Raw genomic sequence first — 25,732 nt, forward strand, 5'->3', positions numbered from 1 at the left:
ATGCTCATACCCTTAAAAACATTACCCCAAAAGCCACATAGCAGAATTTTCAATATTCTTCTTCCTTGCCATCAGCTGAGCGTGAATCAGGAATATAGTGGATGAACAGGAAATGGTAAGCACTCCTTATGAAATGCATAGAGTTGGGTATTTTCTCAGGGGGATTAACTTGTTTACAGTCACTGCTTGTGGTACGCAAGCCTGAGAACCATTAGCCCAACACAGTTTAAAAACTCACAGCTGAAAATGTGCTCTGCAGTTTTTTATATTCACAGAAATTGAGGTACACAATTCTCCAGTTCAAATTTGTAACAGATTTTTTTTCAACTTACCTACGTACTCGGTCTCACTGACTGAATGGAGGAGCATTTGTAGATTTCAACACAAATTTTGGTACATCTGTAGCTGAAACTGTCTCAAGTTCCCATTGAATCAGATAGTTCTTATCAGATATCCTTGAAGATGATACGAGGATCAATGCTGTCAGCAAGTGCAAAGCAGCACAAAAATACAGTTCAGTGAAAAGCAGCTTCATTGTAATGCAAAAAACATCTCAGCGCCCCAGCCATTCTGGGAGTGCGTGTGCAAGAGTTTGAGTGATTTGAATACAGGATTCCTGATACAATAATTTCTGCCACGCATGAGACCCGAAATGATTACTTGTCCCTGTAGGGTAAATGGACCTGCTCATCATGCAGGTCTTTCTAGAGATAATGTATACACCTGTTCGGAAGATTTAATAGTTGTGGTTGAAATACCAGGTCTGAAGCTTAAGGGTTAGGAGGGATGGTTAAGCTTTAAAATTACTTGGAAGCAGCTGATTTTAAGTTGCCATGGCAAAGGATTTTCAGACAATGAGAAGCTTTTACATTAATATCTTTGTAAGCCTTGTTGTGATAGAATTGCCTCTGTGAAGAGCAGTCTCTTTCTTGCTCCTGCTGACACACACACTGATCACATCATAAAGTAATTACATAGTGCTATAATGATTTTGGGGTTTCTTCTCAAAGGGTTTTGTCACTAGTTTGGAGATTCCGTCTCTGGTAGATTTTATAATAGGGAACAGTATTATTCAACATTTTGTTATCAAAAAATGATCAAGATACCCCCGATGTTTGCAAAAAATACCAATGTCTGGAAATGGCAGTGATTTTCAATTGTGTTAGTCTATTAATTTTGAGCAATAACTGAATAAAACCTAACTGCTCTTTACTTTTCTCTGTTTGATTGCTTTTTTTTTTGCTTTTTTTTACTTTGTGGCTGTCACGGCTTGAGTTTTTTACAGCATATATTTTGCAAATAGGTTCTGCAATCCCCCTGTCTTCCTCTTCAGTAGCCAAAATACAGGTCTGAAAAAGCGTGTCCCATCTAAGATTAGGCTGAGATATGAAAATAAGTTTATCGGTAGGGGAAAATTTGTGGAGAATTTTGCGGGGATTTATTCTGTTTCCCTTTTGGGAGGAGAAAGTGTAGTGCCCACTCTTCTCAAGACAGTTTGGAGTTGTCCTGGTTGTTGCTGGTTAGATTTAAGGTTGCTCTTCTTTCGATCGGGAGCAGAACCAGGTCCCATTTCGGTGGTTAGCCGGCTGCGGTTGGTTGCTCGTGTGCACATTGAATCTCAATGCAGAGAGGACTGACGGCCAATACTATGATTGCTGTTTATCTTTGCCAGCTGCCCAGAAGCTGACAGCTGATGCAAATGGTACTGGTAGCACATTCTGTATCTCGGAAGCTGGGAACACTTGATACCTGTGCCTGTTCGCTGCCACCTCCCAGAGGCCAGCTGCGGTCTTGGGTGTTTCGGAGATAAGTTTTCTGAGATGCCACTTTTCCTGCCGGCTGCAGAGACGGTCAGGATGCAAAAGGGAAAGTTTACAGGCCAAAAAAGGGCTTTGGGGAAGCAGCACCGAATCTCTAGCAGCCCTGAATCCCCGACGTTCACGCCCAGTGGCACTTTGTCATATTGAAATTTAATGGGCTTCAGGACATAAAGTGAGGTGTATTTGTTCTGACACACTTTTAATTAAGGTTTTTATTACATTTCTTTTTAATTTAATTTTTACTTGACATTGACCGTTCCTTGTTTGGGATTCTGCAGGTCTGGAAAGCTTTCAGATAGGTCTTTAATTGGAGGCTTTTCAATGTAATTATTAGTTACGTATTACATGGGAATGAAGCTGATTCTTTTAAGTTAGCACAGTATAAACGCTTCATACACTCAGCTGCTATGCTAATGCACAGGACTGGGATCTGCATTACAATACATCATCTCCACTGTCTGTACTGCAACACAGACGGGCTATTTACTCAGTTTAGCCACAGCAGCAGCACACGAGTAATTGGGGCCTGACAATTCTCTGTGGGTGTCATTAGTGCTAGATTTTAGTCATAGGAGGTACCCAAACGCCATAAGAACATACAAACATATTTAAACATAAACAGATTGATTGGATTACATAAATGGATTAATCACATTAATCCCAAATCCATATATTTTCAGACGTGTATTATTAGTTATGTGGAAGCACGGAGCAAGCCGATGCACATGTATGGAAAAGAATACTTCATACGGCAGTACGAGCTGTTAGTTATTAACTCTTTGAAATCAGCCACAATATTTAAGCTGAGTAAAACGAATAATACAGGAAAGCTTTAGAGAGGACTGAAATCATTCACAAGATTAATGTTGTATTTGAAGGTCCCCAAAATAAAGTAGCCCAAACTTACAAAAATGACAAAACTATGTTGAGAGAAGATTTAGTAATAAGTGGGGGAAAAAAACAGATATGAAATTAAGGTTGCTGGATAGTGGGTGGGGATAAGCTCATTTTATGTAACAAGATAATTTAGAAAGTGAAATACAAAAATAGATGGGAAACTAAGAAATAACCGCATTGCAGCTTTCGCATATTCACAGCTCTTCCAAAAAGCTTGAAGTCTGTAATTTAAAGCAGCAATGAGGAACTATTCACCTGGTATGGGAGCACAGCAGGGCTTAAATTCTCCAATCTTCCTCCCATCATGCAACTGAAAATATGCTCACCACACGACCAAAGAGCTGGTATCCCCTTCCTATCTGTTCGCAAGCTGTGGACAGAAACCATTGTGGTCATAGGATGAATGTGCTTGTAGTCAGCACAAGCTCTGTAAGCCCGCAGGAAAACGAGTAACAAGAAGGATGGCATGCGGTTCCTGCAGCCCTTGCCCCACTCCCTTCCCTCCCGGACAACGCGTAGAGAAGACCTTGCAGTCCAGGCTGCTGAGCCATGGATTTCCTGGGGGGGTTCAATTCAGACAGTCCCCAGACTGCAGAATAGCTTTCTAGCTTTCTGCTTGATTTTTATTCTGCAAAGCCACAGTCCTGTCTAAAGACCTTGGCTGGTTTGAACTGCAAGCATTGGAGCTGCTATTGATCTGAGTATGCAAGATGGACATTTATTTGGGTGAGGGACTCCTTTGCCTTAGGGTAAGTTTAGATTTAAAATAACTATATCCTTTTAAGAGTAGATAGTGCCACTATTTGAAATTGTGTAAACTGGGTTTGCATTTTCCAGAGAAATCAGTTGCAATCCTATCTCTCCGATACAGAAAAGCAACGGCAATTTCTGCTGAATTGATTCTCGGAGGTAGGAAGCTATGAGTCACCCAGTAGTGGTAAAGGGCATCAGCCAAACAGGCACCTAGCCAAATGCCTAGAAAATATTTTTCAAAAACTTTTCAGTTGGCCAAATGTCACTGAACCACACTAGATATATCTAAGGAGATTTGCGCTGCCGGGACGGTGTTTTGGTCTGTCATGGGTACCTGAGAATACACACAACTTCACGTAGGTAATAGGAACAATATTGTGAAGCTGATCATTTCATGATTTAAATGATTAATCATGTAATGTGTAAGATTTTTTGGAATACGTGTATAGCAGCATGCCTGTTGTTGTTGTTGTAATAATAATGGAAGTGAACATAAAAGAGTTGAGTATGGTAGAAAAATAATGCTAGAAGAACTGCAACTGGAATTCATAGTTACGGCAAATGAAGACGTGAGCAGAGACGTGGGTTCCAGTTTGTTACGCTCAGTGCTTTGCTCAATAATCTATAGTGTACAGCTATTTATGTAGTAAATAAAAACCTGCAAATACTGCTCTTCTATTACTATGCAAATCCCTTGTGTGGGAGTAATGCTCCTGCAGGAGTGGTGCTGAACAGGTGTCATCCTCCCTCACTCCCACACCGTTTCCAAATCAGAATAATTTGTGGTTCTCATAACCAAGTCACCCTGGAAGAAATGCATAAACATTCCCCCTGTACAATATTAAATTAGCATTCTGCATCATATATGGCCAATCCTACAAGGCATATGTATGGGATAACTGTATGTATACATCGAATTAATAAACATGGATGCAGAGTTCTGTCAAGTATTGACAGTAATTTCAACTTAACAACTGGAAATTTCTGATTTAGGATAAAAAAATGAAGACTATGACTATATTACCAGAACACTATAAGACTTATGTGAGATTTGTGTCATACTTTATAGTAATGTTCAGAAATCCAAAGTATGTCACTGGTCCATGGATGCTTGGGATTCACGAGTTGGAGGAAAACAGTACCAAAAATCACATCTATACCCATGTACTTGGTATCATACTGTACCATTATCCAACATTAAAAAAATGGTTCCACATGGTTGCCTCTTGTGTGATAAACAACAGAATTGGGTTGGAGGTAGGGAAAATGAAACTGCTCCGTAGCTCAGTGTAATACATATTAGGTTTATACTGGAAACCTACTACTTCTCTGAGCAGCAGTAACTTGCATCTGGTAGAAACTTGCACTGTATTTATAGGGATACTAAGAAAACCGTTGCCTATTGCCAGTAATGGCAAATACTTTGTCATCTATTTTGGCTAGGTGGCATGCTTTATGAAAATTTGTGCAAACCATTTTTGTAATGCTTTTTGCATGTTTTTCCTCCTTTTCTCATTTTTATGGCTTCTCCAATAATGATGCCAGTTTATACGCAAGTCAATTATTTTGGATGAATCCTATTTTTATAACTTTACAAATTACCTTGTGGATGAAAGAATAAAACAAATTTTTTACATAAAAATACTTTGATTTTGAAGAACTTTGTATCCACCTTTTATAGTGCTAGTTTAATATATCCCACTGTACAGTACCATCACAGAATTGGAAGAGTGAGAAATACCTTTATCATGTTTATCCTGTTTTCATGGCATGTGTGAAAGAAATGTGTTACTTTTTATCTGATACAGTTAAATGACATTCTTCTCTTGACTTACGCAGACAAGATTTTTATTACTTTGTTTGTATAAAGGGTGTTTAACACCAAAATTCTGAAATATTGTTTGGCTGTTCTCCTTTTACAACTGATTCTTATCCTCAGAGAGTGATTTATGGACAGTTTGAAATACAGATATTGCATGCCCAACTTGGATTAAGCTAAGCATAACTCTGAGAGCTGCTAATGAATGCCTTTGTTCAAGAATGCAAAATAAAACCATCTTGTCTTCCATATACAAGAAAACCAAAATCTGCAATGCCATAGTAGTTGACATTATCCTGACACTTTAGCCTATAATTCTTCAATACAGCAATCATGTTGTTACTGTTTATTTGTGCACAGTAGTCTTAGTCATGGATCAAGCTCCAACTCGGTTAGACTGTGTAAAGAGACAGTTTATGATGGTAAACTAGCAGTGTTGTGAATACTAGCCTCCAGCTGTGAGTAAATTCTGACTTTTATGTCATGTAAATATTGCCGTGCTAGTTCAAGTATCAATCAGATGAAAAAAGGCAGTACGAATTTTGAGGTTTGGTTTAAAGGAAGAGGATTGCTTACCTCAAATTTGTCCTTACTACCTACCTGTTTCACTTGTGGTAGAGTGCTGCTAATTACTAGATTTTATTTATTCCACCACTGAAGAAAGAATTGCATATTGTTGAATATTTTCAGAGAAATTATCTAAACTGATATTCTGATTGTAGCTTGTGAGATGGAAGAGAAAAGGTATATATGTATAACATTCATAGTTTTAGGCTGTATTCGTATTGCTGGCTGTTTGGGGCAGGGATTATCTCTTATTCTGTTTGTACGTGCATAGGAAATGAAACCTATTGAATGAAATCTAATGAAAAAGACATTTCTGTGTATGAATGACTAATGCTAAAATATATGCAACTTCTAGAATTATATTGGTCTCAAAATGAGCCTTCAAGCACATTTCTGAACATAAGTTTGAACGAGCATTGTTCCCGCTAATCATATGCTGCAAAAGAAGAATCTTGAAAACAAGGGGAAAACATTTTTTCTAGTCCTTTTGTAAGGAAAACCTGAGAGCTTGGTGCTAGTAATCTGAAAAGGAAAAAAAAAATAGAAAAGGCAAAATCCACAGGTCATTAGTCCTAACATGTATATCAAGAAGATAGCCAACAGCTAAAATGGGCTCTTTTCATTATTTTCTATACATTGGTAAGATTTCCGAGAGAAGAGAAAGACTTCCTCTTTTAGAATTATTGCAATCTTTACTTAACTTCCGAGTATAGAGAATAAGAATTTCATATTATTACGTGACTAAGAGAAATGAAATTAGGAGATAGCTGAAGATTCTTTTTGTTCAGGCTGCTCTGCTGCTTGTGCCAAGCAGATCCTAGACTGCCTGCCTGGGAGTGCAAAATATGCTAGAATATGCAAGGCAACAACCTGAGCCTACGTAGGGCAGCTAGCTGAAGCTAGGAGCAGGGCAATAGAGCACAAGAACAACTGAGATGACAACAGTCTTTGGATAAATGTGCTCTGGCATTGAGAACCCTTATGAACTAACGAGTATTTTAATCATTCCAAAAATATTCTCATACTCCACCCCACTTAAGCATTTTAAATGGCTATGAAACCTGCCATGAAACCTATGAAACTGTAACCAGCATATTGTGGAAGTGTAGAAAACAACTACTAGTTTTTTTTTCTTTGTTTCTAAAGGCAAGGGCTCTTTTGAATATTACGATAAAGTTCAATTTCAACATCCTTAAGTATTCAAATTGAAGAGAAATGAAACAATGTTCCTAGAACATATTTTCTTAATTTAGCATTTTATGATCATAGCTGTATGAGCATCATTTCTGATAGATTACGTGCTAAGAAAATTAGGACTGTATGAAATTCAGTCAGTAATATATTAGCAAATTCCCTTACAAAGGCAAGATGCCATAAAATTTCAAAAAAATGCCTACAACAGTAAACTGAGGCAGAGTGCATTTCTGTATGGATTTGCAGTATATCTTACATACTGAAGGAGATATATATCCGTAGATTGTATCCTTTTGGAAATTGGTACTGACTTTAGACCTAAGTAACCTTCTTATGGACTTGAAGCTGATGCTGTAAGGGTCCGAAAAGTGTATGCAGCATCTATCATGTTTAATATGCATAAGCAGTAGATTGCAAAAAAGAGGTTACAGTCTCAACGGTAAATTACTTCCCTGATGCAAGATAAGGTAGGGTTTTTAGATGCCAGAAGGGGACATGGACTATCCTCCTCAAGAAAGAAAGAAGGGACAAGTAAAAAGTTATTCACGTATAAATGAAGACAGTACATTCCTAACATATATTTTGTTGATGTTTAGATCTGAACAAGACAAATTCTCATGAGGGAAAATACAGTTTTCATCTCTCCTCAGCCCTTAAATTGAACTTCAGATTGCAAGATGGAAAAATCATTATTAGGGAATTGGTCTAGGGATGAGCATGAACTTGATTTTCTAGTTCAACAGAAGACTTGTTCAATCATGTAGCTGTGTGTGAAAGATGATGTAGAGTGCTACCAGACTGTAAAGGCATGGCTCTATACTCATTCAGCACAGACGTAAATAATTTAGCAAGATGCAAAGCAGTGAGACCAGGTCTAAAAAAGAGGTAATCCCATTATTTTGAACAACCGAGTATGTCATGTCGTTTGTTCAAGGAGTGTTCCTGATATTTTAAATGTTGGATGGTGTGTTTAGGGTCAACTTTTCAAGTTTTGACAAGTATGCCTTTTCACTTGCTGGTCTTGCCATGCCTAGTGGACCTGACTATTGATCCGAATTGAAACAGGCAGACTGATTAAAAAATAAATTGAGATGTCACTAGGGCCTTTATCAGAGGAAAATATTATCGTTGGTTTTGCTTAGATTAGGAAGCTGAGAGCAGAGAAAATAAACCGGGAACAAAAAAGTTTATAGGAAAAAAGACAACGCGTGTCAGAATTATCCTAATGCAGCAGGTAGTTGTTCTAGTCTGGTGGATATACTGTGCCACAATATCTGAAGCAGTGCCCCTGTTGTGATTCATTATCACTATATAGCACTATTGGAATTAATAATAATGAAAGACAGTCATAAACTGATGATAGAAATTGTGGTGTTCCTACGTGGTTTTATAACTAAGTGGCTAAATAACTGCTTTTGTGGAGATTAATTCCATTATAAAGAAACTAAAGGTAACCTTTACAGATAAGTAGTTACATAATTTAGTCTGGTATGGCATTATTGGCCTAATTCTCTGCTTATCTGAACAGATAAAATTTCACCAACGATGGCGGTGATGTGCCCATTTATTCTAGCAGGGAGCTGTGCACAGTTTTAAATTATCTGATGTCTGAAGTGCCTCCTTGTCTTTGCTTTGTTAGAATCAGTTTCTCACCGGGGTTGCTTCAAAGGCAGCTTTGGGCAGCAGAATTGGGTTTTGTGGCACGGGGACTGAGCCTGGGATCGGGACCTAGCAGGGTGCTGGCTAGCATCTAAATATGTAACACAATGTGGTCCTTATTCTTCTTTTGCAGGGGAGCGCCACATAATTTTCACTGATCAGCGGTCTTTGTCTCTTGAGCACTAGCTGGGGAATTGTGTTTCCATGACCATAAATGCTATAATTGCGCCTGCCTTTACTTTATGTGTGTCACGCAGAGCTGTTAGTCAAACAAAAATCCCACTGACTCACCTCTTGCGCGCTGCCCGCGTGCTTGCTCTGCCATAACTCGGCAGTCTGCAACAGACTCGGCCAATTCTTATTTCTCAGTTTATCTACATTTTTGTATGCAGCGTTTTTAATTGCCAGTAAATCCAATCTGGGATACCTTGTTTGTGGAAAACACAGAGTTACTTTATCATGCCAGAGGAGGACTGTCAAACACTGCCTGTGGAAAGGAGATTTTTATTTCCATTATAGGAGAGTATGGCATGAAAATAACAATGTTTACAGAAGTGCTTAGGAAATCAAGACAACAGTTTAGAGAAAGGGCTAGTTTTAGGCTCCTCTGAGTTCCTCAAAACTCTTTATGTTCCTCAAAACTTGACAGTACCAAGGTTTCTACTCCTGGAATGAATGCAGCCAGGAGGATTTTCAAACTTGGCATTTGGAGAGGGTAAACTCCATTTGGAGCAGGGAACCAGATCTCCTCCTTCCCAGGGGAGTCCTCTCTACACTAGGGTATTAGCTACTAGAGTGTAACCATGCCCAAATTATTCCATTCTTATAAATAACTAAATATTCATTGGAGGAGGGACTTCAACCCCTTTCACCCACCTTTCAGGTAAACTTCTTAACCATTAGGTTCAATGCTCTTTCCTTACCTCTTCCTTCTGTCTCTCTCTCACTCTGTTTTTTTGTGAGAAAAGGCCAAACAGGTTGTGGCACCCAACTCCATGGCCTCTTTAAATGACAAAAAAAAATTCTAGGGGGAATGATGATGCGAAGACTAGCTAGCTGGCCTCTTGCACTTCTTAAGAAACGTCACATTTGAAACCAATCAACTGGTTTTATTGACTCTGGGCCTGGATATGAACGGGTTGCTGTTCTTCCAATTGTATTTGATTAATTCTGCCAGGACTTAAATCATGTTTTCATCTAATCCTTTGGAAGACCTATAGAGCACCGCAAAGATAGAGAGAACCTTTCCAGTTCTTCTCCTAATTATTATTTTGAAAAAGTTACTGCAATCAACAGATGAAAGAGAGAAGTTACCTTCTTTAAACAAAGCTGAATATATTCAGTACTGCCATTGTACCAAGCTGAATCTGTGGTGACACGAGTAGCTTGTAATAGCTGTGAATACTTCTATAAGGTGTTACTTTATGTAATATAGCTCAGCTATATAATTGTTCTCAATTACTAAATCAAATGCTTGTATTCTGCAATAGCTGTGTTACTGTGCTATTTTCAATTCTTAACATGAAATGGTGAAAACCAAGTCATTAGCGAATGCTACCACATAAGCTAAAACTTCTAGAATCAACACATGAAGAAAGAAAAGACTATATCGGTTTCAGAGATACTCATAGGTATTAAGAGGTTTTTGAGTTTGCTGAATTTCTTTAAATTTTATCAGAGCACCTCAGAGCAATGAGGATGGTTGATAATATAAGCAATAAGAGAGTCATCCCACAAGATTTCATGTGAAACCAATTTAAAGACAGAGAATATGAGCTAACGGAGCAGCCTGAAGTCCGTAAATCTGGTTTGGTGTCTTTCTAAAAGATCATCTTTAGCTTGGCCAGAAGATACTATCCTGATGAAGTAATCATTTGGTGAAATAGTGCACATGTATGCTAAAGATCAGATTGACTGGTCACAGTATTCCCTCTTTCCTTTTACATGTACAAATAACATTCAGTGAAAAATAAACAACACAGGAGCTTGTCCACTGAATTCTGGAAGGAAATGTCTTGATTCAGGTTGCAGTCATGGGCAACCATCCGCGGAAGTCAGATATCCTGTGCTATGAATTGAGGCAATAAAATGATGATCTGGATATTTACTGCTCCCTCAAAGTCTCTTTAAGAGATGGATCCAATTTTATAGAGCACAATATAAACAGATATGAGATAGTTACCTCCTACAGTCGGGACATAAAGAGAAAGCATGAGAAATGTGGTTAAGATGATCCAAGTCTTTAATCCCTGTTAACAAACTGGGGCAAGAAACCTGGTGTTTGTAACTGAGCATGATAAAATGCAGAGGTCCCATGAGTGCTGCACGTCAGGATGAGGGATACCAGACTAGTCAGGAATCTTTAGGATAATAGTTAAACTGTAGACAGAGCCTTTTTTACCCCCCATCTCCCTTTCTAAGCAGCAGAGAAGGACAGATTCTTTCCAAGTGATTCAGAGGAAGAGCATAATTCAGGTGCTGCTCTCCTCAGGACTGTGTGAGACCAGCTGCCTGAGGAGCCACCGGTCATGCACCATGAGTTGGTGCTCTCTTCTGTCTGTTCCTCTTGCTTGCCACCTTTCTTTCACGCTTGCCAGAGCTCAAAGTTTGTTTTTCGACAAAACCGAAGCAAAATAAATGGGCACCATCTGAGAATTATGTGGCACAGCTATTTTGATGTGGAAACTGCAGGGAGGGTTTTTTGTGTCCAGCACTTCAAAACCCCACTTTTGTCTGATTAGTCTTCTAAATTGCTTTATTTTCTCCCCAGGAGAAAACCTAAATAATAATTGAGAAAGGAGCTTTCTATCACACTTAAAGCTGGAAGAGGGCTATAGGAAATTTAGTGATAAATCTTCTCCCAACAGTAAAAACAGTGTAACACAGGCTACGGTAGTTAGAAAAATATTTACCAAAATGGTGAGAACACCTGTGTGGGTGAGTTCATGCTGACCTAATAGAGAGTCAACCAGTACAGTTCTGGTTGTTTTTCCATGTCTATTTTGATGTTTTACTCAGTTCGGTGTGTTAGTGATGCCACCATCCTAGCTCTGAGGAGGACACTAACAAGAATTTTCTGAAGACATCTTTTTGACTGATTCTGACTTCACTCAGTTCTGAAAATTTCCTGGGAGAACTGTCAGGCAAAGCTACAAGGAAAAGGCCTTCCTGACGATGCTTTTAAATCTTTTATCACTGCATGTTGACAATGGTTGAAATGGGAACTAAGATAGAGGAGACGTAAGAAAAAAGGTCACAGGTGGCTCAGTTTTAAAGCATGCTGTTGGTAAGTAGAGGACAGTAGTGATACTGCCAAACCCAGGTTCCCAAATTTTTGCTCTTGGCTTAAAAATAAATACCTTTTTCAGTAGTAATAAACAAATGAATTATTCCTGATTTGAAGCTTTGGATTCTATGCTTTCAGACTTTTATTTCTAGCCATGAGGGTCAGAGAAGTTATTTTTTATTTTAAATGCAAGCTGAGAATCTCTTATGATAACATAATGCCGAGAAACTAAGGCTTCGAGAAATACACTCTGTATCCCAGGGATTGTGACAAAATCACGAGAGCTGGCAGCAGTGAATATTCTTAAAGTTTGATGTCATGGTTTAACCCCAGCCGGCAACTAAGCACCACACAGCCGCTTGCTCACTCCCCCCCCAGTGGGATGGGGGAGAGAATCAGAAGGGTAAAAGTGAGAAAACTCGTGGGTTGAGATAAAGACAGTTTAATAGGTAAAGCAAAAGCCGTGCACGCAAGCAAAGCAAAACAAGGAATCCATGCACTACTTCCCACCGGCAGGCAGGTGTTCAGCCATCTCCAGGAAAGCAGGGCTCCATCACGCGTAACGGTGACTTGGGAAGACAAACGCCATCACTCCAAACGTCCCCCCCTTCCTTCTTCTTCCCCCAGCTTTATATGCTGAGCATGACGTCGTATGGTATGGAATATCCCTTTGGTCAGTTGGGGTCAGCTGTCCCGGCTGTGTCCCCTCCCAACTTCTTGTGCACCCCCAGCCTGCTCGCTGGTGGGGTGGAGTGGGGTGAGAAGCAGAAAAGGCCTTGACTCTGTGTAAGCACTGCTCAGCAATAACTAAAACACCCCTGTATTATCAACACTGTTTCCAGCCCAAATCCAAAACACAGCCCCATACTAGCCACTATGAAGAAAATTAACTCTACCTCAGCCAAAACCAGCACATTTGCATACAGCTGATTTTGCAGTCTCAATTCTCTAATGATACAGTACTTACAGGAGCTGGTTATCAATGCCAGAGTTCTTCACTGGGTTATCTCGGGTCAGTAAATAGACTGATGCCTTAGAATAAGGTCCAGATTCTGATCCACACCGAAAGAGAAGACAGATGCAAAAGCAAACCTAACCCCGGGAATCGTAAGCAAGTAGAAAGATTTTTAAAATACATTTTTTTATATATATATAAAAGTTACAAATTTATGTATAAAAGTATAGAATTTTATATGATTGTTTTGCAGAGTTCTTGGCACCTAGTTTGGGGCAGCATTCTGGTGTTTAATATCAGCCTTTACCGCTGACTTTCTAGTTTGTGAATGTCACGATGCACTGGCAGTTGCAAGAGGCTGCCAGGAGAAAAGGATTCTGCCTACATTTTGCTGGAAACCTGTAACATTAAGATCAGCTGCATCTTGGATAAAGAGCCTCAGGACAAAACACTAACTTTCACTCTCCTTGAAACAACAATTTTTTAAATTGCCTTTGCCTTCTGATAGATATTTTTTTAAATAAAAGCCCTTAGCATTGAAGGCAGCTAAAACTCTCCCAAAGCAACTTTCATCCTGGTGTATAAAGTGATTTAGAACATCCAAAAACTTTTGGACTATTGTAGCAATGTAGTGGAAAATAGGTTGTTATTTAAAGTGCCCCCAACAATTTTTCCCTAAAATGTGTTAGGTTTCTGGATAATAATAACAACCTTTTTGAAGTTAGACTGCTTGCTTTCCTTCACTTAGGAGATCAGCCATTTGTCAAAGCAAAGAAGTTTTAGCTAAAAGTTTCCAAGGTACCTAATACTGTATTCTGGCCCAGTCAATAACTGCAAATGATAAAAGGTTTTCTCTCAGCCTTTGTGCTCTCTGGCTGCATTAGAAACTGAACGAAGATATATGAGATGACACAGCAGGCTTTTTAATCCTTTAGAAATGGTTGGCAAAGTCACCTCTTTACTTACAAAAAGTAAAACATATAAAGTTGGGGTATATGGGTATTTTTTTAAATAAATGTCAAATCTTTTTGTAATCTGCTGTATTTCCACAGTCTGGGGTTGGGTGAAGGACAATACTTTAACATACTGAGACATGTTTATGGCAAGTTCAAAAGTTTATGAAACAAAGGCACTGATAATTCCAGGAGAAGCAGGAACATACAGAGCCTTTGAAAAGCTTCTGTGGGTTTTGCTTACAGCCCTGTCTGGAATTTGCTATGGTTAGAATGAGAGGGATGCTATGAAAAATAAATCTGAAATGCTGCGGTGCAGTGCATAACGTGTTGTAGGCAAATTTATGTAACAGAGCTCACTTTAAAGCTTTAAAGGCACTTTAAGCCTTTATTTTGTGAAAATCTAACTGAGATATACCAAATGTGTGCCAGTAAGACTCAGAGTTTATATTCTACCTGATCTGAGGAAAAGTTAATTGTAGCAGAAAGCTGTAGCAGTATGAAAGCTATATTTTTCACATCTTTTCATTGTTTTTCTTTGCAATCTGCAACTTTTGCTGCAAACGTGTTACTCCTTAGACACTAACTCTTAATTGAACGATACTTCTCTATAGGTGAGCAATATCTATGACAAAGTATGTAGTAACTGTCTTGCAAAGGAAAATCTAGTGAACTTAATGCAAAGTTGGGTCTTCTGTAAATACTCTGCCCTGCTTGTCTCTTTTCAATCAATAGTATAGACACAAGTCCCATAACCTGGAATGGAAGGGAACAGGGCTTCAAACCCCAGCGTCTCCTACTCACCTTAAATTCCTGCCCAGCACACCAGCTTTGCTTATCAGCCACAAACATAACTGAGAAAACAGGATGCGACCTCCTTGTTGATTCCAGCTAAAAAAGAAAAATGAACTCAAATTAGCAGCAAGATGGTTGTAGGCTGAGTTATCCAGTTGCATCACCTGGGTACCACCACATTGCCTTTCAGAGTGAATCAGTCTGAATTTAGCTTTAACGAGAGCGCTCTTCCAGACCCCAGGGTGAAGTCCAGTTTCCAGGCTCCCACTGGTCATGAGTGCTTAGTGGTGTGACACCCTATGAAAGTAAGTTTCTGACCTTCCACCACTGGTTGGTGTCACGACCTGTGAACTTCTGTTTTTCCTTCCTTTGATTTTGGGGTGGATAGGAGTATCTTGATGCAACTTCAGCTGTATTATAGGCAGTTTTTGTTTGCTAATGTTCATATAGTTTGTGGATATTTGAATAGTTAAGACTGGCTTTCAGAAAATCAACATGCTTGGAGCTGACAACAGCATGCAACTACAACACCTTAGCAAGAAAGGAGAAAAGATAACAATGAAATCAGTATGCTAGAGGGCGAGCACTATATAATTAGGAAACTGCAGCTTTATTCTTGTCTCAAAAGCTATAGAAAGCCATGACTACCATCCTATTTCCGCATTCCCTCAGCCATTGCTTATTTTTATACCGAGACAACATGCTGGTTGACAGAATCCTACTGATTTTCTTCCCCTGAACAAATACGAGACATACATACAATCTGTTTTTTTATTGTTAGTCTACCACTTTCCACAAACCACCTCTCCTCTCAGAAGAGGTGGTGATATTTCCATGGGCAAAATATTATTTCTGCCACTATCTTTACAACCTTTTGAATTAAATTCTGTGGGAAAACGACCCCATTCATTTTGGCTGTGTGAGACATGGGATGCCACGGGAACCTAATGGCTGAGGGTTAGAAAAAGGTGTGGATATGTCAGTTCCCTACCCACTGCAACCAAAGATAACCATCACAAGTGACATGCAAGGTTACTAAGGCTGAAATACTGTGGTTGCTCAACAATGTATCCATCTCCCTATTTTTTCTTACTCTCCAGACTGTTTTCTTTCTGTGAAATAACAGATGCTAAAAACACAGCTCATCTGGATTTCAGAATAGAAACCCAAACCTTACCTATACCTTGATTTTGTTAAGCATGCTGACACGCAGTGGGGTGCGTACTTGTGTGACGTGAGAGGAGGTGGAATGGTTGCACTGTGGGCTGCTGAGGAGCAGGAGGGGATATGGCACATTGCCATACGTGTGGGGCTGGTGTGTGGGTCCAGGCACCAAACCCCAGCCGTCCCTCCTCTTGTTGGGATGGCATCTGGAGCGCCTGCATCTTGTGAGCATCTACCATCTCACAGCATCTGCAATGCTGAGAGTAGAGCCGGAGAGCTTTCACAGGGCAGTTCGTTACGATGATTTGGACTTCCAAATGCCATGCAATAGGAGTAAGACTTTCCCACATTTTACAGGCTATGCACTGACGCGCCGTGCAGAACTGGCCCTCTTTCATGCACAGCAGATACAAAATCTATAGATTTCAACCACATCTACATGGAATTGCATCCTTTCACCAATGGCATCATGGATTAGTTACCTTACAGACCCTCTCTAATAAAGATGGCTCAAAATGCATCCATGCGCATATAGGGAAGTGTAATAGCAAATCCTACGTTCTGCCTCTACACACAAAGAGTTGAATCATAACAAAGCTTGTACTTCAGGTGAGATTTCCTGTGGACTACAAGGCTGATCACCAGTGAAAGAGTGCCTACATCTATGATTAGGGGAAATCTTGGTGGAAGGGCCAGATTGGCCGTAAACTGAAATTTATGTCAATAGAGTGAGAGCAATTTACGCTGGCTCCACTGCAGTATAATGATGTCTTTCCAGCCAAAAAGAACGTGTTAAAAACATTTGAAGCTAATCATTGATATGTATCTTGGGATTATTTCACTCCGCAGCAAAAAAGAAATGTAAGGAACAGGGTTTGCTCATATCTGCAAATCTACTTTCGAGCTACACTTCAGTGGAAGTATAAGAAGTAGGAAGCACGATAAAAGTAAAAACAGATAAAGAAGCAGTCAGTCCTACTGCTTAGGATTTGTTTTTTAATTATTATTTATTTTGTTTCCTCAATCACTTTGCTTTACTCATTTGACTGGAAGGCAAACGCTTTCCCTGTTGATTTATCTCCGCTCAGCCAGGGGCTATTGCTACTCGGTTTGATTCCTAATACGGTAGTGCCAGCAGATTTTGTCTGACTTCCAGAGGGCTCCTCTCAGCTCCTGGAATGCAGCGGGGAAAGAGTCCTGCGGAGACCAACAAAGACAGTTGTTGCACTAAGACTAATAAAGACCAGGAAATGGGCTTCCCCACATGCGCTGAAATTCCTGCTTTCACTACTCTCTAAATCACCGCTTTTGTCTTACTTTACGGTAAGGCTACGAATTGTTTCCCATTACCCGGCTGAATGGTCTTCCTTGATCACATCAGAAAAACATATTTTTCAATAAGTTTGGAAAACACCTACTCCATCACAATAAAGTTTTTATTCTACTAGTGTATGGCTTGAAAGCATGCTGGCGCCATATCAGTGGATTCATTATAGCAGAGAGGAATAATATGTTATGGGAATTGAAAAAAAATCAGGATTTCCCCTTTTATTTTGTTTTTCTTACCTATTTGATTCAACACACTCAACTTTTCAGTGCTCTGAAATATCTGCTCTCCATTATGGAAGGAAATCAATTTTCTATATTTTTTTTTCCTTTTAATAAAGTGTTCTTCAGGTAATAGGCTGTCCTGTCAAACTCACCAAATCTAGAAATGGCCTTTTCTGGTGACATACCAAAATCCAAAGGATTAAATTCCTCCACCAAGCAGGGTCTCTAAAAGGTTAATACGGAGTTGGAAATTAATTTCATTCCAAATACAGAACAATAGTGTGCAGTGACATGACTTTGTGATAAGCATTTGTTAAAGCTAAATCCTCCCTAAGCCCTGCAATTGTTTTCCTTTGTGCTAATGGCAAGCTAACCGGAGGCGCTCCCTCTCTCTCTCCCTGCCTCTCTCTCTCCTGAGGGTATCAGAAAGGCAAGTTTATTGTTTGCTAAATCTGGCTTATTTTTAATTAAAACCTCAGTTCTCCTTAGGTCATTCTTTTTAACATTTGTGATCTTCCTTTCTGACAGGAGAATTTTTTGTCTTTCTGAAATCCACAAATGTAATATAATTGCTTGCTGATTGCCGTTACTGGCAAGTACATTAAACAAAAAGAATTTAAATTATTTCTTATTGCTGTTGAGTGACTGTCTTGACTTTCATTGTTCACAGGCAAAAAAAAGAGGCCTATTGTCACCTAGGTACTGACTAACGCAGAAAAATGTTCAATAGGAGTTTCCAGAGGAAAGCTGAAGCCTCCAGCGGAATTGATTGCTTCATGTTCTTACCAGTGATTTTTAACAGGAGTTAGATGCCTTTGAAAATGGACCCATCTACAACTCCAAATACTTAATACCTTTGAAAATCTATTCTAAATTTGGTGAACATTGCTTGAAAAGAGTATCGCTTTTTGAGCTTATTTTCACTGAAATTATTTATATTCTGTATTATACACAACAAGTGCTGCCTTGGCTTGGACGCAGTGTCATCCAGCTTTCCTCTACCATGGTTTCAATCTATTGATTCCAAATAAAAACACTCAATTTCACTCTCTTTCATCCTCCTTCCCATCTAATAACCACAAACACTCAGGCTTGTCTTTTCAAATATTCCTACTTTCAATTCTGAAGAGCCAAAGGGTTTCTGAAATTCGTATGTGCTTTTTGGATTCCTAGGTTATTTGATTTTATTACAGATCATGATCCCTTGACTAGACTACATCAAGATCTTGTTTCAGTGGGGCAGCACGCGGAAATATGCTGAGCTGCCCAGATTCAATCTGGTTTGTCAGTGAAGCACGAGATCAGATGCTCCATCACTTTTGTACCGAATTGGATATCTGCTGTATAAATTTGTAGCAGGTATCCAAGTTGAAAACTATCATGTACCTTTGGATTTCTGATAGGTTGTGTCATGTTTGAGTGTCTTTTAAGCTGAAGTGGTGTACAGTAAGTGGTGAACATGTCGGTCAAATACCCATTTGTGCCATTAAATGGCTGGGACAATTTGAAGAAGAATTTGGGTACATTGGGGCATGAGCTATTGGTCCTGTTATCAGAAATATTTCCATCTTTCACCTGATGATGCCATTGGTCAAGTTGTCTGTCCTCTTGTCTTATAGCAGGACCAATGTTCTCAGCAGCAGAGCGTTCCTACTGCAGATGCTGTTGGCCTTGAACACTTGTTCTTTAGCCTACCTTGAATGTTAGCCCTTAAATACCTCCTGGTCTTGTTCTTTTTTGTAACTTGTCTGGGGTAAACAAACAAGGTAATTTTTTTGTTCTACCAAGGACTTCAGCACAGCCATAATTCTTCAGTGGGCATAATCTAGATGTTACTCTTGTGTAAGTAAAAATTTGTCTTAAGTTTCAGGTCACTGCTTCTCATTATGTGGAAGCGACAGGAATGTGAGCAGGCATGCAGCCTCCCAGCCCTTCCTCTGCAAGCACCCGAGTTAAAAATCTGACCTTCAGGCTTTTCAAAACTATTTTTTTTTGTGATACTGCAAAATAGGTTTTCACTCAGCTGTCATTTTTGAAAAACAGATATAACTTAGCTGAACTCAGTTGAAACTGCTGATAAATTTAGCCTACGTTGTAACTTCTCGTGCCGAGATTGAGATGAAGATGTTGTCCATTCCAAGAAAATCTGCTTTTGATCTTCTTTTCCTTACTGTGGTTAAATTTAATCCAAAACAAAGCCAGTCTTCCCAACAATATTGGGAAACACGATCCAGAATGGCCCCTTCTACTCCCTGAGCAGATGCAGTTCTTGCCTTGCAGTGTTCCAGGAGTCTTCTCCTCACCACCAGGAAGCACATCAACTGGGCTCATCCTTAGCCTTTGCTCTGAGCAGAGAGTAGGGAAAGGTTTCATGTGGCCTCTGTGTCTAAACAGGCACAAATAAACAACTGTATCATGGGTTGCTTTAGGTTTCATATATGGAATTAGTGGTGTATGTGTTGAGGCAGTAAAGGCTTTGATGCTCTGAATCACACTAAAATTAGGTGCCACAAATAGCCTATATGAATACCCAGAATACTTTCCAAAATCTTGCGTAACAGACACTGGATGTGTTGGGAAGCAGGAGAGAGGGGGAGAAAGAGAGCTGTTAAGTATTTTCTCCAAGTAATTCTGAATGCATGTTTTGTAGGCTAAAAGCAAGACTGCAATCATGTAGCACCCTCCTTCCATTTCCATTTTTTGCTTAAAGCTCAAATCTAACAGAAAAATAATGAAAACAGCATGAGAACTGATATTTATATAAATATAAACCTCTCAGGTAGAAAAAGTACTAGGAGTATTATTTCAAATTGAGACTGAAAACCAGATGCTGATGAACTCCCTTTATATGCAGCCACTGATGAATGAAACTTAGTTTGACAGTCTCGATATGCTCTTAAAATAAGTATCAACCTGATAAAGCATAACTAGGGTTCATTTCTCAGCTGTGAAGAGTTCGAATCAGGCTGCTTTACTGGTAGTCATGGATGTTGTAAGACTGGTTTTTTTATTCCTTCTGTATTGCAGCATTCCTGCAGTATTAGCGCTCAGTGCTATTTCTAGTTTAATCATCTGAATCAAAAAACATGTCTCTCTCACGTTGTCTAAGACTGAAAGCTTACCTGAATGAGAAAAGCAGTTTATAAAGTAGAAGCAATAGATTTTTATTAAAAACATCAAAATCATTTTGCAGTATATTGGTTTGCATTTTTCTGGTGACTCATTTATGTCAGCTAAGATAATCGGGTGTTTCTTACCCTTTCTATCACATGTAGATAAAACATCCTGCTGCTTTGCTTTTCTATTTTTACTATCCTCTGCTTCTCCTCCCAACTCACCTAACATTATTTTGGACTGCGAGGGTATGGAATACATGGTCATAACTGGGTTTGCTGCATTGGAAAAAAACTCTCACGTGTAAACAATATGATAGTTCAGTGTTTGTGATGTGAGGCAGCCTTTGCCACTGCCTTTGTCTTCTTTTGAGTGTGTTGCTTCTAACCCTCTGTGGGAGAGGATGCAGGTTACCCTTAAGAAGGGTATACTAGCTTTTTTCCATGTGAAGACAATCACAACACAGTAGTACCATGCTGATCTGCAGTCAAGCTATAAAACCTTACTGTGGCAGTGTTGACATGAAGAGTCTGTAGCACGAAATGTATATTCTTGCTACAGTAAATTGCTAATACACTAGTTAGACCAGGTTTTGTTTTTAATAGAGTTTCTCTGTGTTTCAGGGTTGAGTAATTCCTTTGAATGACTACTGCCACTCACTCCAATGTGGTTTTCTTTATTACCCAGTAATACTGGAACTCCTCTCTCTCCTCAGTGCAGTTTGAGATCAGGACTTGTTTTGCCTCACGGCTGCCAGGTTTGGGTTTTTGGGGCGGAGAGGAATAACCAAAAGAGGAATATGTTTGCTATCAGTCAGCAGTTTATGAAGGGAAAAAAAATATGTCAGCTGTTTTCAGGGAAAGAAAATGGACATGGAAGGTTGCTCCCTACTGCACCGCAGTCTCCTTGATGTTTGGCCTAAGTAAAGTTGTCTCAGTGCTTGGCCATGGCAAAATATTCTTTTTGAATAGGTATCATCTATACTTCTTTCTGACTGGCATTACTTCCTTTCAGTCAGTTCTTTCTATGAGCACAGCCTTTCACTACATGAAGGAAAAACCTTTTTTCTGCCTTCTTCCAGTTATTTTTGTGTGTCTGTCCTCGCCCTTGTCTCTGTGTGGCACAGTAATTTTTCTCAGGACAGTCATCGCAGCTATTTAAGCCTGGAAGCCCAGAGAAACATCGCCATGCAAATAGAAATTCTTGACTAACCAAAATTTGTAAATCCCCCCGGGTTTCTTTCAGTCAAGTCCCCTAAAATCTTGATAGTAACACCACCACCCAGCAGCATCACCTACCGGGATTCCTAAAGTAGGCGCCTTTCCACCATCATCCAGGAGCAAGCAAATAGCTATACGCAGTAAATAGCCACAGGAGCAGAGGCCCAAAGATGATGGTCACACAGGCAAGGTGGGCGAGAGCACTCAAAGAAGGGAAACCTGGCACCAGCCTCCGCTCCACTGAGTAATTGAAAGGAGCACAAAAAAATACAATGTTCTTCTCAGCAGAGCAGACTGAGAACGTGTTTCTCATTTCTTATAACCTTGCCTCACTCTCTCGAGAGCTGGGAAATGTAGGTTCAGATCCCTTCAGCCAATGGAGAGGTCTGAAGAATATCCTAAATCAGCAATTAGCAGTTTAACCTCTTGGCTATCAGCAAAAGAGGGGTGGAGAGAAAAAGCCAGTGTTTAATTGCTTTATTTTGTAAAACAAAATAGATAGATAAACCCAAAAAACCCCTAAGCTGGCACAGCTGTAGGGGAACAGTGGAGGCTGGAAAAGCTGAAGTGTAATTCCTCTCCATCACACTATTTCCAGGCGTGTTGAGGCAGCTCTCCACCCAGGTGTCTGGCCCTTCCAAACCCCAGCCTTTGCCACCTGATGCTCCTCATGTGCTCACTTTTTCAGCCTGATTTTTGAATTGTGGCCTCCACTCGGCAGCATGTGCCTCAGAGTGAGGTAGGGCAGTTCTGCCCCTTCCCCAGATATTGATGCCCCTCTCTGCGTGGCCTTGTTAAATAGCCAGCTCAGATCTGGAGGACAAGGTACTCACTAACAGTCCAGTGCAATACATCATTATGTACCCAGCTCATGTTGTTTTCTGCTAAAACATCCCACATGGTCTGCTCTTTAACCTTGGGTTGTTTGGGTTTTTCTACATTATGTGCTTCTGCTTCTCTCTCCACTCTTCTGCCTGTCATTATTCCTCAGTCAATGTGTATTCTCCCCTCCCTCCTCCCCAGTTCACTTGAGGACAGTGTTTTGAGTCCCTCTAAGCCTCTATGTATTATCTTCTGGTATTTTCAGTACTGCCAATTTAATAAATATAAATTTAATTTTTTTTTTCTCTATATCATCAAAAGGCATTACATAAATTCAAACTCAGCAGTCTGCCGGAATTTGCTGCCTGAAGTATTGCCAGTTTGCTTTGGTTTCTGTCTGAATTCCTGTACTGGAGAGTCTGCCTGTATCAGCAGCCCCAATTAATACCTTTCCACCATTTGATGTTAATGCCTCCCTCATCTTCGTTGCTATTGTATTCTTTCTATTTGTATACGAACATGACATATTACAATATGTTTTTTTTATTTCTTTATTTGTTATCTAAGATTGCAGGTGCCCTTCTCCGGTATGTTAAAGTTTTAAAATGCCATGCTGTCTTTCCCCATCCTAACTACATTTAAGCTTCGTGAGCAGTCAGTTCCTCCCCTTTTGGTGCAAATACAGGGGAGCAAGGTTTACTGCTTTGATGCTTGTAGTTTCCATGTAATCACATTTACGAAGTGCTTGGTTGAGTTGCTTTGCTTTTCCACAGGAGTATTCTGTGTTTATCCACAGCCAAAACTCAAGGTGCATTTTCCTGTTGGTTCAACCCACATTTGCTGCGCTTTATAAAACTGTTTGTTTTGCCTGTGTGTAACTATGCCGAAATGAACTGCTTGGATGCAAGAGAGACAGATCAGCTGCCCTTGCTCTGGCAGTAAACTTAATCATAAGCTCATAAGCAGTAATTTGTGCTGTTTTTAAGTAAGAGTTTTGGCGGCTTCCTTTTTTTTTTCAGTTTTCTGCTACTTTTCCCATCTGGCGCTGTAACATTTGTTGTTATGTTCCAGTTGGAAGCACTGTGGGTGGAATTGCAGACTCAAGTGTTGGCTGAATAGCCCTTAGGCCACTGTGAACACTTCTGTTTCCACTGTCAGCTCTATGTGTTCAGCAACCTCGGTTTGGGGTTCTCGGGTGAGGGAATCGTTGGCCGTCAGTTTTACAGCACCTCCTTCTTCCCAAGGCTCCCTGGTTCTCTGAATGCAGCATTTCAACGGCAACTTGATATTCGTCTAACGGCACAACAGTGAAGAGTTGTTATTTTGAGACTGCTTTGCTACACTCTCCGTTTAACTTTTTGTTACAGGCAGGCTATCATTAGTTCTTATAAATACCAACCCCTTCTTCCCCACCATAAATGGATTGTTGGACTCCATTATTCCTATGAGAATCTGTCTAATGTTATTGAACATGAAATTACAACTGTTTTCATTTATCAATTACCGAGCCTTACAGCGTCTTCTTTTAAAGATGCTGATGGAAATATGTAATCCAAAGTCATCTAACTTGTTACACTGTGACATATGAGCAAGAAAGGGCCTGATGGGCAGTGTACTCTCTGTGCGTGCGTGCGCTGCATCTGGAGCAGTCCACCCATGGGGCATAGATAGACGTTAGCAAGTGTAATACGAGTCTTTTTAGCTAAACTGTTTGCAGCTGTCAGGGCCACGCTGGCAGCCCATCTGGGCTGCTTGCAATTTCTCAACTCCATTCATGGCCAGTACGCTACTGGGTGGTGTTGGGAGAATCTCCCAGGCGCACCGCTCAATCCTCAGCCCGCTCACTGAAGTGATTTTAAAAAGTGTTTTGCTGGGGTCAGGACTGGCATAGACGCTACGCAGGAATCTACAGCAAGTACTTTTGCTACCCACCTTTCCCTTGTGTATTGATCAAGTACAGGCTACAAGCTAAAGAATTGGCCCATAACATCAAGTAATCTACAGCCCAGTGGGGTTATGGAAACTATGATGAGGTCCCAAGTAGCTAAATATGAACATTAGCTGAGGACTGGACATTATGTAGCAAATAAACTTTAAAAAAAAAAATCAACAATCCAGTTTTCAAGGAAATGTGATAAGAAAAAAACCACAAAGCCTATATTTTATGCCAAGAGAATTGTTTCTAATGAGAATGTTTTCCAGTATTTCCCTTGAGACATCAGCTGCTCCTTAAAAATAATGTTCCAACTTTAATGTGCTCATTTGTGGAGGAAGGTAGAAGGCCCAGCAACTTGTGTCAATGAATATAAACCATAACTTTTATGCAATCTAGAATGTACCATAGCACTTGTACTCCTTCTTAGTAATTGTACCTTATATTGTTTCTTCCCCAGATAACACATTTTCCCCCTCTGGCTTTCCTTCCCGTTCAAAGCTTTCCATTCATCTGAAAAATACTAGTTTAGACAATCCAGGCACAATATCACTCTAAACTCATTATTTCAGAGACTTTAATTATCTCCTATCACCCATACATGAATAAACAGAAGAAAAAAAGTCAGGGCAAATTATCCATGGCCCAGACGCCACAGGTGTCACGTGAATCATCCCTTTCTCAGGAGAGAAGCGTTTATATGCCCACAGAGGAAACATGTCCCATGATCCTTGGGAAAAATTAGCAAATCTGTGGGAATTCCCAGGAAAGTTCATCCTGTTTTGCTCTGCTCTCAGACTCCTGCTGCTTTCCACAGCACAGCTGTGGCAACCGCTGCTGTCGCTCTCCGAAGGCAGAAGCAAGCATGCAGGTATTTCTGATGCTGTCAGCCTTCGTCCCTGGCACAGTCTCTATAGAAAAGAAAGTTGTTTGCTGTATAGAATTGCTGTTCTTCCTGCTGCCACTCCTGAAAGCCAAAAAAGCTTTGTCTGAAGGGTGTTTGCACGGAATAGGAACAGGTTAAGGGTGCAATATTGAATCTAGCACTGCCTCTGCTCCAGTCTAAGGCTCTGGCTTGGCCTTTCCTCAGCTTTCCACCCCAGCACGCTGTTGCAGGATGAGAGTGATTATGGCTCTTCAGCATGGAACTAACAATCCACCCTGCAAGTCACCTCTGTCCTAACCGTGTTTTCAGAGCCATTTATAAGGCTGCATTTCCAAACCTGATTT

General features: G+C 40.0%; 1 protein-coding gene across 6 annotated transcripts in view; it reads left to right on the forward strand.

Annotated features, from left to right (window-relative positions):
- SYT1 (synaptotagmin 1) overlaps positions 1–25,732 on the forward strand; it is a 457,999-nt gene that overhangs the window by 419,030 nt on the left and 13,237 nt on the right. The gene's annotated exons all lie outside the window — the stretch shown is intronic.

This window comes from Aptenodytes patagonicus, chromosome 1, assembly GCF_965638725.1.
Source record: "Aptenodytes patagonicus chromosome 1, bAptPat1.pri.cur, whole genome shotgun sequence".
Taxonomy (NCBI): Eukaryota; Metazoa; Chordata; class Aves; order Sphenisciformes; family Spheniscidae; genus Aptenodytes; species Aptenodytes patagonicus.